The sequence below is a fragment of the Ovis canadensis genome, chromosome 8 (genome assembly GCF_042477335.2).
Source record: "Ovis canadensis isolate MfBH-ARS-UI-01 breed Bighorn chromosome 8, ARS-UI_OviCan_v2, whole genome shotgun sequence".
NCBI lineage: Eukaryota > Metazoa > Chordata > Mammalia > Artiodactyla > Bovidae > Ovis > Ovis canadensis.
The window spans coordinates 27,013,170-27,027,081 of NC_091252.1; positions in this window are offsets into that span (position 1 = coordinate 27,013,170).

The following is a 13,912-nucleotide window of genomic DNA, read 5'->3' on the forward strand; positions in this document are numbered from 1 at the left end:
CCCAGATACATGAAAGTTACACACAAAGAATAAAGACAAGATGACAAAATTTGTCAGAAATATGAAGGGAATATAAGAATATAAAGAATGGGAGGAGAATATAGTGGCAAAGAAAGAGGAGGAACCTTACTTTCAATCAGTGGGGTGATGGTAAAGAGGGAGGAGAGAAATCAATGGAAGGATAATTCTAAAATTCTGAGGGAAAAATATTTTGAATTTATGATTTTATCCTCAGCTAAAATTGTCAACTGAATGTGAAGGCCAATTAGAAATATTTTCAAACATACTAAGATTGTGAAGTCTTACCATCCATGCATTTTTTCCCTTGAAAAATTGTTTAAGGTGTTACTTTAGTAGCGTATGGGAGAAATCCATGGAAGATCTGAAATCCAAGAAAGCATCAAACTCAGGAGTGAGGAAAGGGAAGTGTTAGCACGTACGCTGTGCAGACAACCTAGAACATACTGGTTCAGGTTGGAGCAGGAGACTGGTGTGCCCAGGGAGAGTACATCTCCAGGAAAAAGAAGAAAGATTCCATGCAGTAAATGACCAGATTAAGACAATGGGAAACTGTGGAATATTGTAAACACAGATTTTTTTTTTCACCAAAAAGGAAAAGAACTGAAACTGTAAGGAAAAAAAAGCTGTATGAATCTTTCATGGTTAAAATACAAAGCAAATTAGACTGTGGCATAGAGTACTAGAAAAAAAAATAGAGTTGATTCTGATGGTAGTGATGTTTCTCTTTGCATAGCACAGGGTATGGAACACTGGACCTGTGAAGAGGAAATATAATTCTAACACACCGTTTTGAAATATAAATGATTCATAGGCACAATAACAAAGCACTATATATAGGGGTTCAATTATCAGAATTAACCAACAGATAAACATGTGGACCACTTTCACTATCTTTACCCTGAGAGTTTCAGTGACATGTCACGTGACAGATTTATTGACCTGATTAAGCAATGAAATCATGTCCAAAATGAAAAAAAAATCAAATTTATCTAAAGAAGCACTTATGTTTTAACAACTTTTGATTAGTCTACTGGAGGAAAAAAAAATGATCTTAAAATATGAATAACATCACTCCAAATATAAAATATTTCAGTAGTTTCTGGCTGCACTTAGAATAAATTCTAAACTTTTCCCCAAGACTCTATGTGTCTGGATTCCTTTCAACAATTAATTATAGGGTTCCACACCACATTCTCAGCATCTCCTAACGTTGGTTCCGAGCACTGTCATCCATCCACAGCACCCTCCAACATTTCAATTCAATGTTTGTTATATCAGCTCATTCTACTTATTAAAGGTATCACATTTTTTTTTCTTTTAAGCTTGTGTTTACTTTTTGTTCCCCACCAGGAGATAAGTTCAAGGAACAAGAATGATATCTGTCTTTTTCACTGCTATTTCCTTGCTGTTTGTTCTGCAAGTTTTAATATTAATACACATGGAACCCGCATTCTCAGTGACATCTAGATGCGTTCTTAACAACATCTAAGACAATGAATGTTAAAGATCACAAAATTTGAAGGGACCTTGCTATCTTTTGAAAAAAAAAAAAAAAACTTTCCAGTGAGGTCCATCTTGAAAGCACATGTATAATACTTCAGCTTGGAAAAGCTCAGGCCCATGAGGACTTGGCTAAGTTGTGGCAGAGCATTGGATAAGTGAAGTGTCTCACATTTAAAAGACCAGAACAGGTTCTTAAGAATGCTTTGTAAAATTAATAACAAAGGGTGGTGTGGAATTCTTATAGTAGAATTACAGTGAGGGTCTTTTTATGAATTTTAAAATGAGCAGGATGCTACTCTGAAAGTATATTTCTCATTTATTGTACTCCAAAATTTCTGAGAAAACAGTTTTGAGGAAGGTAAAGCCAATGTTATCATCAAGTATGATGCCAAATGGATTATTAAGGAAACAATAAAAACTGTTAGTGAGGATGTATGAGATGCCAAGCACTGTACTGAGCCCTCAACATGTATGACTTCATTTAATTTTCCTAAAGAACCTTTGATTTCATCCCTCTGGTACAGATATTACCAATGTTCAGGGATGTTAAATAATTCCACCAAAATCTCCAATTTTGTAAGTGGCAAACTCAGGCTTCTAATCTACATTATAGCGTTATAAAGATCAAGATCTGAAGGCAATGAAAAATCAAGGCAATATAAATGAAGGAGGAGATAATCTTTCCTAAAATATTTATTCATGTAGTCAAAATATTCTGTATGTGTAGTTAAAAATTACAGTGTTTTTCATGATGCCAAGAGTAAATTAGCAAATTCTATGCTAAAGGCATAAAAGACAAAGGGACACAGAGTTCAGTGGATTTGGTGATGATTTTTATAATAAAGAGCTCTAAGAGCTTTAAGACTTTCTCCTAATAGAACAAAGATTTTTAAAAATGAAGTAAGAATGCTTTTGCTGAATAAGATTGTTGCAGTGAGAATATGCTTTAATACCATTGAATGCCTTGGGAAAACCTGTGAAGAGGTTACATTTGTGTATGAGGTCCTAAAACTCAAAGGGTACTTGGCCATTCATCTGTAATCACACGTCTTTTCCATTTTACTGAAGACATTTTTACTAACAGACCCTCAAGATAGGATTTGTGTAAAATTCATTGCTCTATTACTCAAAATAAAATCACTGTAATAGGTTTATGCAGAGTAGGTATTAAATATTTTTGAATATATTAATTAATGAATAAAGGATACTAAGTATTTATCATATTTTTGCATAATTTGTGTTTTAAAATATAGTATCTCATCTAATTTCTAAATAACGCTGTGAGTTATTTATATTTATTTTTAAACTTCATTTTTGTACAATTCAAGTTTTACTATTTGAAATAGAATTTAAAGTGTTATGTTTGGTCAGTATGACACATACCTATGATCCAAATGCTTGTACAATCATAAATTGGGAATAATTCTGTTCAAGGATTAAATCTTACTTTGAAGCACTCTGCAGCAGATCAGGTAGTAGTAAGTACATTTTATAATTTGTAAAACAAGGCTAAGGCAGAAATGTACCTTATACCAAACAGCTTTAGGTGTTTGAAACTCAACTCCTCTGACCTCAAATCACTTCTTTTTCCATAATAAACTGTTTTAGTATCTTATCTTTTCATTGAGAGTGTTGCTCGTTGGGATATCTGAAGAAGGTGAGACGTAAGAACATGTATATGTTTTTCTTTTCCAAGAATCACACGGAGTATATACCTCACTGGCTTCTAAGTATTAAACAGGGCTGGAAGTCTTCAATTTTCAGCCAGGCTTTGGTAGATCAAGCATTCTACAACCTTGATAGAAGCAAAATGATTGAACAATTCTTAAAAGAAAACTGAAGATTGTATTGAATTTTAATGAAATGCTCTTTAAAAATACATATTGCTTGGCTTTTCTGGGCTCAGTGTCCTCATTCGAAAGAGAAGACAATTGGATTATATGGCATCCATGCTCCTGCCAAGAGCAGAACTACTTTCAGTATTATGAAGAAAGTGCGTGCATTTTTTCCAGCTATTAGTAGCTTGTTTCTTTCTTTCTTTTCATTGCTCAATTTGTAGTCAGTCTTTCCAGCATGATATATTAATATGTGGTGGCTGATGGACGTGGTTTCCACAATGTTTGTAAGACTATACACCTTCTTGTCCCACAACTCTAATTTGGTTAAATGCTATTGGAAATTTGGGAGAAGACCAAGTATCTTTAGCTATTCTACAGCTGCTTCATATTGGTGTGTCATTTTTGGATGTTCATGCCTATCTCCTTCTGAAGTGGATAGGGATTATATTCTTTTATTTGTATCTCCCTAACATATCACCTCACAGCAGAAGACGTGTTGGTGATATCTTGTTGACAGAAAGAATGGTCTGTGTCAACGATAACAAGCATGTTCCTATTCCCTGACCCTGCCATTTATCTTCTGGGTGCCACCTTTCATACCTTCGATAGGCTTTCTGGGCAGATTTAAAATGACCGTGCTTATCAACCTTTTCATGTGATGAGGACATCCAGACTGCTACCCTTGCCAAATACAGAAAATGGCACTTGCAATAGCCCAGAAGTCACCTCTGTTCTGCCTCAGCTGTGACCAATGACACAGACTACAGCACGTGAGAGAACTGCTGCTTGTCCTGGGAAGGTACGCATTTTCTAAAGAAAGAAAACTATTTTGGAATTTCTGGATGTGACAACCTCTCTTGTTCACACTCAATAGACACATTAGCTGGATTCTTCTGATTGTCAGTTAGCAATGTTTTTGCCAGGAAGACTGGCATCGATGCTGTTTTTAGCATTGAAAACTCCTGTGGGAGAAATGTGAAATTTTGCATTTTGTAGGTCTTAGGATTCCTGAGTATCTGACAGTCTTCTTGGATCTATTATAACTAACGAAGTTTTCAATCTGAAAGACCGACTCTTACTGTTAAGTTTCAAGAGGAGTTTCTTTGAGAAACAATAAGTACTAAGGGCTCAGACTGAATCTACTACTTGCAGAGGCAAGTCATACCTCTCATTATTGAGCACTTGGGCTGAAGAACTCCCAGGGCACAGGAGGCCAAGGTCAGAAGTGTTCAGACATCAGTGGCCAAGTACTGTCTTGTAAGAAATGATTCTGTCCTTCAGTTACAGTTTATTCCCTAGCCTTGACTTGCTCTCTCATTGAGAGATGGTCATTGTACCTGACACAAAGGAGGCCAAGAAAAAGATTGTGAATGGCAGTGAAAATCATCATGATACCGAAATAAAAAAAGAGAGCTAGACTGAATGTAGATTTATAACTTCTCCTTTGTGTTAAGCTGAGCCACACAAAATTGCTAGGTTTGCTAGTTTAAAAATAAAAATAAGAGCTATTTTATATGGTTCAAATTTATGTTTTTCTGATGATAATACAGAAAGGAGAATTTAGAGAATTCTATTAGGTCAGCTAGGCTGATTCTTTTTCATGCAAACACAATTTCTTCAAGTTAAATGACCAAACTTATACTATTTTAAATACAACAACAACAACATAGGGTATTTTAAAATAAAATTTTAGTAGAAACAAAGTGACACAATCTAATAAATAATTATTTATTTTATTTAAGCCTGGTAAATTGTGGGGGCAGTTCATGTGATTATGTGATGATGACTACCTCCTGAAGCCAGGATGCAAGGTTCAAACTGCAGCTCTGATACATCATACCTTCACCTTGAGCAGGTTACTCCAGCTGTGGCTCAGTTTCCTTACCTTTAAAATGGGCACGATAATAGTATCTATCTTGTTAAGTTGCTGCAAGGATTAAATGAGTTAATCTACATAAGACATTTAGAATGGTACTCAATAAATATTAGCTGTTATAAGTAGTTACTTATAACTACCAGTGACAAAATGAAGTCATGGTAGAAAACTAACTAGACATGCAAATCCCTGTTGTTGTCATTTTTGAAATAGATTTTCAATCTAGAGCAATTAATCATAGAGCCCAGTATTGTATTTTAGGACTAGCTAGCGGTGTTAGGCAAAGCTCATGTGCATGTTGGGTGATAACACTGTCAAGATGGCTGAAACATTTCACATGATGAACTTTGGAAGAGCCAAGAACTCCAGTGAGCTCTAAAGATAGATCATCAGCCTGCAAACAATCCATCTCTGCTTTTTTCCAGATCAGAAGTGCCATGACCTCACTGTGAGCCTTTTAGAGGATAAGAAGGATTAGATGAGGACAATGTTAGTAACTTGGTTGGTCATGATATTTCAGTGCCTATCAACTCTTTGGCATCTAAAATTTTGTCACATTGATTTCTGTCACCAGGAAAAAGGGGCCAACTCTCTTGTTCAGGAATTATGTGAGGTTCAACAAATACATAGCGACAAAGTTTTAATTTGAGCAGGGTAATAGATAAGTTCTCCATATCCTACTAGAAGAAGAAACACCTGAGACAGCAGTGTTTAATGGTCAGATGACTGCTGGAAAAAAAAGAAGGTGGAATAAAAAAGCCGGAATTTTCAGGGCAGCGGACCACTACCTTTCCCCTCTTCCACTGAAAACTGTGGAAATCATGGACATGGAACTGTAATTTCTGGAAAACGAGTTCCTTTCACACACTGTTTAGCAGTGGATTTGAAGCAAAATGTCCCCGGTCTCTGTTTTACTCTGTTATTAGGGAGAAGGAGAGTGGTATAAACATTCAACCTCCCTGCTTCTCTCCCACTCTGCCAAATTTGTTTGTTTTGACAATTCCTGGTTAAAGTAATTGAACATTGCTGGAGAAGACATTCACAACTCAGCTAAATGCTTTTAAATTCACGTTAGTTCTCAAATGGGCACTCAATTCTATCCTACAATCCTATGAAATCTCCCTGGGTGTTCACTTTCCCTGTCTCTGGCACCTGTATTTCATGTTCTGTCCCACCCTCTTCTCTTGTGTTCATCTGCTGACTTTCCATATGCTTCACAAAGAAACCAAAGCCCTCTCATGGGAATACCATCTTCCCACCAAGTCAGAAACCCACCTGCGTCTTTACTCAAATTCTCTGCTTCCCCTCCCATTCTCTCTGCTTATTATGCATAAATCAGCCCTGTTTCTTTTACACCTTTCTGCTCTTATGGATTTTCCCCACTGGAATTATAACCTTAAAATGTATTAATCCTCATATCTACAATCTGCTAACACATTTTTCCTCTTCTCTTTACAATAAAACCTATTGAAGGTTGTTTACATTCTCTCTCTACTTTTCCTTGACTCAGTCCAGTGAGATTCCCCTCACCAATCCTTCCCTAAAAACGCTCTTGTCAAGGTCAGCAATGACTTTTGTATAGCCAAATTCAATGGAGCCTACCCTCTCAGTTGCATTTGATAGAAAAGACCACTTTCTTCATCTCATACATCCCCTGGTTTTCCTGTTGCCTCAGTGCCTATATGCTGTCTGTTTCCTTTACCAGCTTCACTTCCAATGCTCTACCTTTCCATGCTGGTATACTTTAGTATCCGGTCCTGTGGCTCTTCTCTTTTCCATGTACATTCAGTCTCCAGGTAATCTCAGGTATGGCTTTACATGCTGATAATTCGCACACTTGTAGATTTTGCCCAGATTATACTACAAACCTGTGGACTCGTGGATCCAATTTTAGACTTGTCATACAAACTTAGCAAGTTAAACTTTCAATGTTCTTAACAGAGCTATTAATGTATATTTTCTCCCTTTCCACATATCTTCTTCCCTATCCTAGTAAATGGCCATAGTTTACCTGGGTAGTGGAAACCAAAATTATATCTCAGCCTTTTCTTTTTGTTTGTTCACTTCTCATTTCCAGTCCAGCAGCAAATACTGTCCAGTGTTCTTTCTCTATTTTATGAAGGGGCTTGTACAAGATTAATGAGTTTGGGTAAACTCTGGGAGTTGGTGATGGACAGGGAGGCCTGGCGTGCTGCGATTCATGGGGTCGCAGAGAGTCGGACACAACTGAGTGACTGAACTGAACTGAACTGAACTGAATGGTATTTCTTCCTTAAATGTTTGATAGATTTTACCAATGAAACCAACAGTCTGGATTTTTCTTTGGGGTAGGTTTTTGGTTAACAGTTTTACTTTATTTAAAAGGTGGCTATTCAAATTGTCTGTTTTATCCCCCATCAGTTTTGGCAAAGTGTTTTCAAGCAAATTGTCAATTTCCTTGAAGTTGTCAAATTTGTTGGCATAAATGTGTCCATAATATTTTTATTTTTCTTGTCTGATCTGTAGAATCTATTGTGATGACCCCTTTCATTCTTGATTTTGATAATTTATATTCTCTTTCTCCCTTTTTTTGTTCATCAATCTAGCTAAGGGTTTATCAATTTTGTTGGCTTTTTCAAAGAGATATCTTTATTGACTTTATCAAATTTTTTCTGTTTATTTTCTCTTATTTCTATTAAATAATTTCTGTCAAGCTAATTTAATTGTATTTTGCTCTTTTCTTTTTTTGACTACTTAAGGTGAAAGCTCAGGTCATTGTTTTTAGAGGTTCTTAAACTTTTTTGTCTCAGAACTCATTCACACTCTTAAAAAAACCAAAGAGAACCCCAAGAACTTTCCCTGTATGGATTATACCTATAGACTGTCTGTGATTATATATCATATAATAATTTTTTGAAATGTTATAAATATTTATTTAAAAAATATCTATAATAAACCCATATCATGTCAACAAAGTAACATATTTATAAAAAGTAACTATTTTCAAAAGCAAAAATAATAGTGAGAAGTGACATTGCTTTAAGAAAATTTCTGTGTTTATCATCTGGCTTTATAGAAGACAACTGAATTCTCATTTCTGCTTTTGTATTCAATCTGTTAAAATTTATTGTTTTGATTGGAGTTTATGAAGAAAATTCAACCTCATACAAATATATAGCTGGAAAAGGGAGTTTTATTTTCATAATTTCTTTAGATAATGGTGGGTATTCTCCTTTAGTACTACACCAAAACTCTCAACAGTTGTTTCAAAGGTGAGTTTCAATGTGGAATCTAAAATCATGCCTGTGAAATTTTCACACTCTCTACTCTACTGTGAACTTTGAATGGATCTGTGAATCTTTTATTAATTTTTTTTGCAGTAACAGCATGCTTTGTTTATCAGAAGACTGTCAACTCACAGTTACACAAATCTTCCAAAGGTTGACACATTTCATTATGCAATTTGAAAAAAAAATCTCACTTGTTAATATCACCGCTGATCTCTGTTAAGCCTTTAAACATTGGGTATTAGGAATTAATTAAGTTCACAGTGGCAGATACCGGTTTCCCAAAATTCTAAGTTTCCTATGAAAGCTTAAATTCTTTATTACTGGTAATAATGTCAATTGTTATCCTTGAATTGAGAAGTTCATTTATTTTTGGCAAAATATCTTCTAAACATTCAAGTCAGATTAATGATTCCTTGTCTGTCAGTCATTTTTCAAGTAAAGTAATTTTTACTCAACAATTTTCTCAGCAAATTTTGAGTTTCCTTAGAAATTCCTTGAAAATTATGGCTAGCTAATCTCACAACATAAACAAGCACACAGGTGCTTTTTTCCGCAAGATTTTCATTATACTTTGGTATAGACACCAGAGAGCCTTCTGTATGATCTCATTTTGTCACAAAGAATGATAAACACTTGTATATACTAGAGTTAGGTTTAATAAAGTTAATATTTTTCCTGATTTATCAATGATATTCTTAAGTAAACTGCCAAGTCACTTCAGTTGTGTCCAACTCTGTGCGACCCCACAGATGGCAGCCCACCAGGCTCCTCCATCCCTGGGATTCTCCAGGCAAGAACACTGGAGTGGGTTGCCATTTCCTTCTCCAATGCAGGAAAGTGAAAAGTGAAAGCGAAGTCGCTCAGTTGTGTTCGACCCTCAGCGACCCCATGGACTGCAGCCTACCAGGCTCCTCCGTCCATGGGATTTTCCAGGCAAGAGCACTGGAGTGGGTTGCCATTGCCTTCTCTGCTTAAGTAAACTAACTGGCAATTTTTTTTATCTTTACTGCAAGTAATGATGCAGAATGCAATGACTGCTACCATAGTTCAGTCCCATGGCCCTGACTTGTACTAAAGCACCAGCAGTTTTACTGAATATTACTTTTGCATCATCAGTATAAATGTCAACATTATGAAAATATCAAATAATAACATCATTATTAACAATACATTTTTCTCAGATTGTCTTGGGTGATCCTCCAGTTTTTATGGAGCACATTTTGAGAAGCTCATGCTTGATTAATGAAAGAGGTAAATACATGATTTATTGTAAGTATACTATTTATATAAATATAAATTTACTGCATAAGGTTCCTCCTCCCTACTGTCACTTGCCTTACTATCACTCAAATGGAAGAACCAAGACTCAAACTTGGCTATCCAAGAAGCCTAGTCTTATTCCTTACCAGATCCTGTTGGGTTTTCTGATAGGGCAAATGGATTATGTTTGGCTTCATAACTCAGCAGATTAGTTCTGGAGGTTAATTTTTTGCCTTTTCATGAAGCAGAGAGGGGTAAATAAGTAGTTCCCATCTGAAGAACCACTTCCTCTGCAAGAGCCCAAAGCCAGTATATCCAGCCCTCTATCGCATCATCATTTCAGAGAGAAGGAAACTTCCTTTAGTAACTTGCACCAGCTCACCTCAGCTTACTACTCGAATCATTCCCGCTAATTATATAGCTTAATAAATATGTTTAATAAAATGATTGATGGTTTTTATAAAAACCTAGTGTGCCAGGTTTTCCTATCCTTCACCATCTCCCAGAACTTGCTCAAACTCATGTTCATTGAGTCAGTGATGCCATCCAACCATCTCATCCTCTGTCATCCCCTTGTATTCCTATCCCAAATCTTTCTCAGGATCAGAGTCTTTTCTAATGAGTCAGGTCTTCTCATCAGGTGGCCAGAATATTGGAACTTCAGCTTTAGCATCAGTCCTTCCAATGAATATTCAGGGTTGATTTCCTTTAGGATTGACTGGTTTGATCTCCTTGCTGTCCAATGGACTCTCAAGAGTCTTCTCTAGCACCACAGTTTGAAAACATTTGTTCTTTGGCACTTAGCCTTCAGCCAGCACTTACATCTGTACATAACTAATGGAAAAACCATAGCTTTGACAATATGGACCTTTGTTGGCAAAGTGATATCTTTGCTTTTTAATAGGCTCTCTAAGTTTGTCGTAGCTTTCCATCCAAGGAGCAAATGTCTTTTAATTTCATGGCAGTAGTTACTGCCTGCAGTGATTTTTGAGTCAGAGAAAATAAAATTTGTCACTATTTCCGTTTTTCCCCCTATTTGCCATGAAGTGGTGGGATCAGATGCCATGATCTTCATTTTTTGAATATTAAGTCTTAAGCCACTTTTTCACTCTCCTCTTTCACCTTCATCAAGAGGGTTTTTAGTTCCTCTTCCCTTTCTGACATTAGGGTGGTGTCATGTCCCTTCTATTAGTTTATTAAAATCTACACTGAACATCTTGAAACATGCAGTGAACTCAACTGAAGGGCTTTTAAAACAAACTTAGAAAACATTTTCTTCAGGGGTCTAAACACATATACTGTGTTGAGGGGGGAAATGCTGTTAAATTTGCTTTGACTTTTAAAGTGCTGAAGCCCTCATGGGGAAACTAAAAGCATGCAAATAAAAAGGTTTATTCCAAGATACCTGAAAGCTGTCATAATATATTGCATTTATTCTCTCTACTACTTTTCCATATGACAAAAAAACACAACCCCACACTGTAATAAATACTATTTTTCTCCTTTCCTCACACTGAAGTCCAAGACACTTGCAAAGAAATACTCCTCCCCAGCTAAAAGAAGAGCAAAATTCTCAAAGAGGAGATATTTTAATATCTCAAAGGATATAAAATTTGATATCCTTATAACTTCCAGTAGACTGAAATTTATTTGAAACATAATATGATAATGTAAGGAAAAATCAAGCCTACTAAAATTAGTGACACTCCAGTATTCTTGAATGTCTATCTTTAACGTTTGGCTGGTGCCTGTGAATGCACCATTTCAATAACAGGAAACTAGTTCAGTCTCCTTGTCTGAGAAACTTAAGGTTTAAATGTGTTTCCTGCACATCTTTACTATGATATTTAACAAGCTAAAAATACAGTCCACCATTGGGAAGTAAACTAGGAATAAGTCACATTAAAGCTGTTTGAAGTCTGAAAAATGTGATAATTTTGAGCCCATCAGAGGAAAAGTGACATTTTTTACCACCCAATCATACTTCTAGTAACTTAAGTCTAGCAACTTAAGTCTGTTCCTTGTTATCTTTTCTCCATTATTCTTAGAACAGTTTTCTTTATTCTACTTTCCCTTTGTGAACGAGGTTATTATAGACATTACCTATCTTAGAAACAGTCCTGCGATCCTTATGCTATGGGGTATATCGGAGCTGACCAGATCATGAAGTTTATGGGCTAGCTTATTCTGAATGTTCTTCAACAGAAAGACCTTTAATCTTCAACACTTTGAATATAAGGAATTGTGTTTCCTTCTCTGTGATTGATCATATTCTTACTTGCCATTGAAAAGGTATATTGTTTTCACTTGTCAGGCTCCCCCCCAAAAATCCCTGATGTATATGAGATTTATCTTATAGTTGTCATCCTGTTGGAAAATTTAAAAGCTATAAGTAAAACTAATGTCAACATAAATAAAACCTAAGCATTTTAGACAGTTTTCCACCTGAGTATTAGTTTTTTAAAGTAACCTTGGTTTATTGATCAATTAAAACAAATCTGATTTACAGACTTTGAATCTGTCACTCAACCTGATTATTCAACCTGATTCTGCACTCCTTGTAGGTCACTATTCAGTTTCTCCTGAGGTCATCATTTGTGAGAGAGGCTTTCTTTGATCAAAAAAAAATTTATCTTGGCTGTTTATATTTCTACAAGGCCTGTTATCTTGAAAAATGCATATTTGACATAGTATACTTCTTAGAATTTTATAACTGTATGAAGATTTTTTTCCTTGTACATTTAAATTTTTTGTATCAGAAGGTTCAATTCCCTGGCCAGAATTTAACCATTTATAATCATTGAATTGAATGGTTTGCTTTGCAAATGAACTGAGAAATTCTGTTGTTTTTGAGATTGCACCTAAGTACTGCATTTTGGACTCTTTTGTTGACTATGAGAGCTACTCCATTTTTTTCTAAGGGATTCTTACCCACAGTCATAGATATACTGGTCATCTGAATTAAATTTGCCCATTCTGGTCCATTTTAGTCCACTGATTTAGTCCACTGAAGATAAAAAAAGAGAATGAAAAAAGTAGCTTAAAATTCAACATTCAGAAACCTAAGATCATGGCATCCAGTTGCATCACTTCATGGCAAATAGATGGGGAGAAAGTGGAAACAGTGGCAGATTATCTTTTCTTTGACTCCAAAATCACTGTGGACAGTGACTGTGGCCAGGAAATTAAAAGATGCTTGCTCTTTGGAAGAAAAGCTGTGACAAAGTAAAAAGCAGAGCAATCACTTTGCCAACAAAGGTCTGTATAGTCAACATGGTTTTTCTAGTAGCCATGTACTGATGTGAGAGTTGGACCATAAAGAAGACTGAGTGCTGAAGAACTGATGCTTTCAAACTGTGGTGCTGGAGAAGCCTCTTGAGAGTCCCTTGGACTGCAAGGAGATCCAACCAGTCAATCCTGAGGGAAATCAAGCCTGAATATTCACTGGAAGGACCGATGCTGAAGTTACAATACTTTGGCCACCTGATGTGAAGAGCTGACTCATTGGAAAAGACCCTGATGCTGGGAAAGATTGAGAGTAGGAGTAGAAGGGGATGACAGAAGATGAGATGGTTGAATGGCATAGCCAACACCAAAAAACTTCGGTTTGAACAAACTCTGGCAGTTAGTGAAGGACAGGGAAGCCTGGCATACTGGAGTCCACGGTGTCACAAATAGCTGGACTCAGCTTAGCAACTGAATGACAACAATAACAAGCATTGAATTGACCCTTCTCAACTTTTTCCCACTCTGTAAATAAATATTTTCATTCTGTGTTTCATTTTGATAATTCAATACTGGCTTATCTAGGAAAGCAACTATGTTTAAAGTAAGTGAAAAAAATATTTATGGAGCTTGAGGAATATTTGGTTATCAATATTCATGGAGACAACATGGCTAAACTTAAATGTAACCACCGCCAAAATGTTGTCTTTTTTTTTTTTTTGGATGGCTTTTCTGGTGGCTCAGCAGTAAAGAATCCACTTGTTAATGCAGGAGATGCAAGTTTGATCCCAGGGTTGGGAAGATTCCCTAGAGAAGGAAATGGTAACCCACTCCGATAATCTTGCCTGGGAAATGCTATGGACAGAGGAGCCTGGTGGGTTAGAGGCCATGGCATCGCAAAGAGTTGGACACAACTTAGT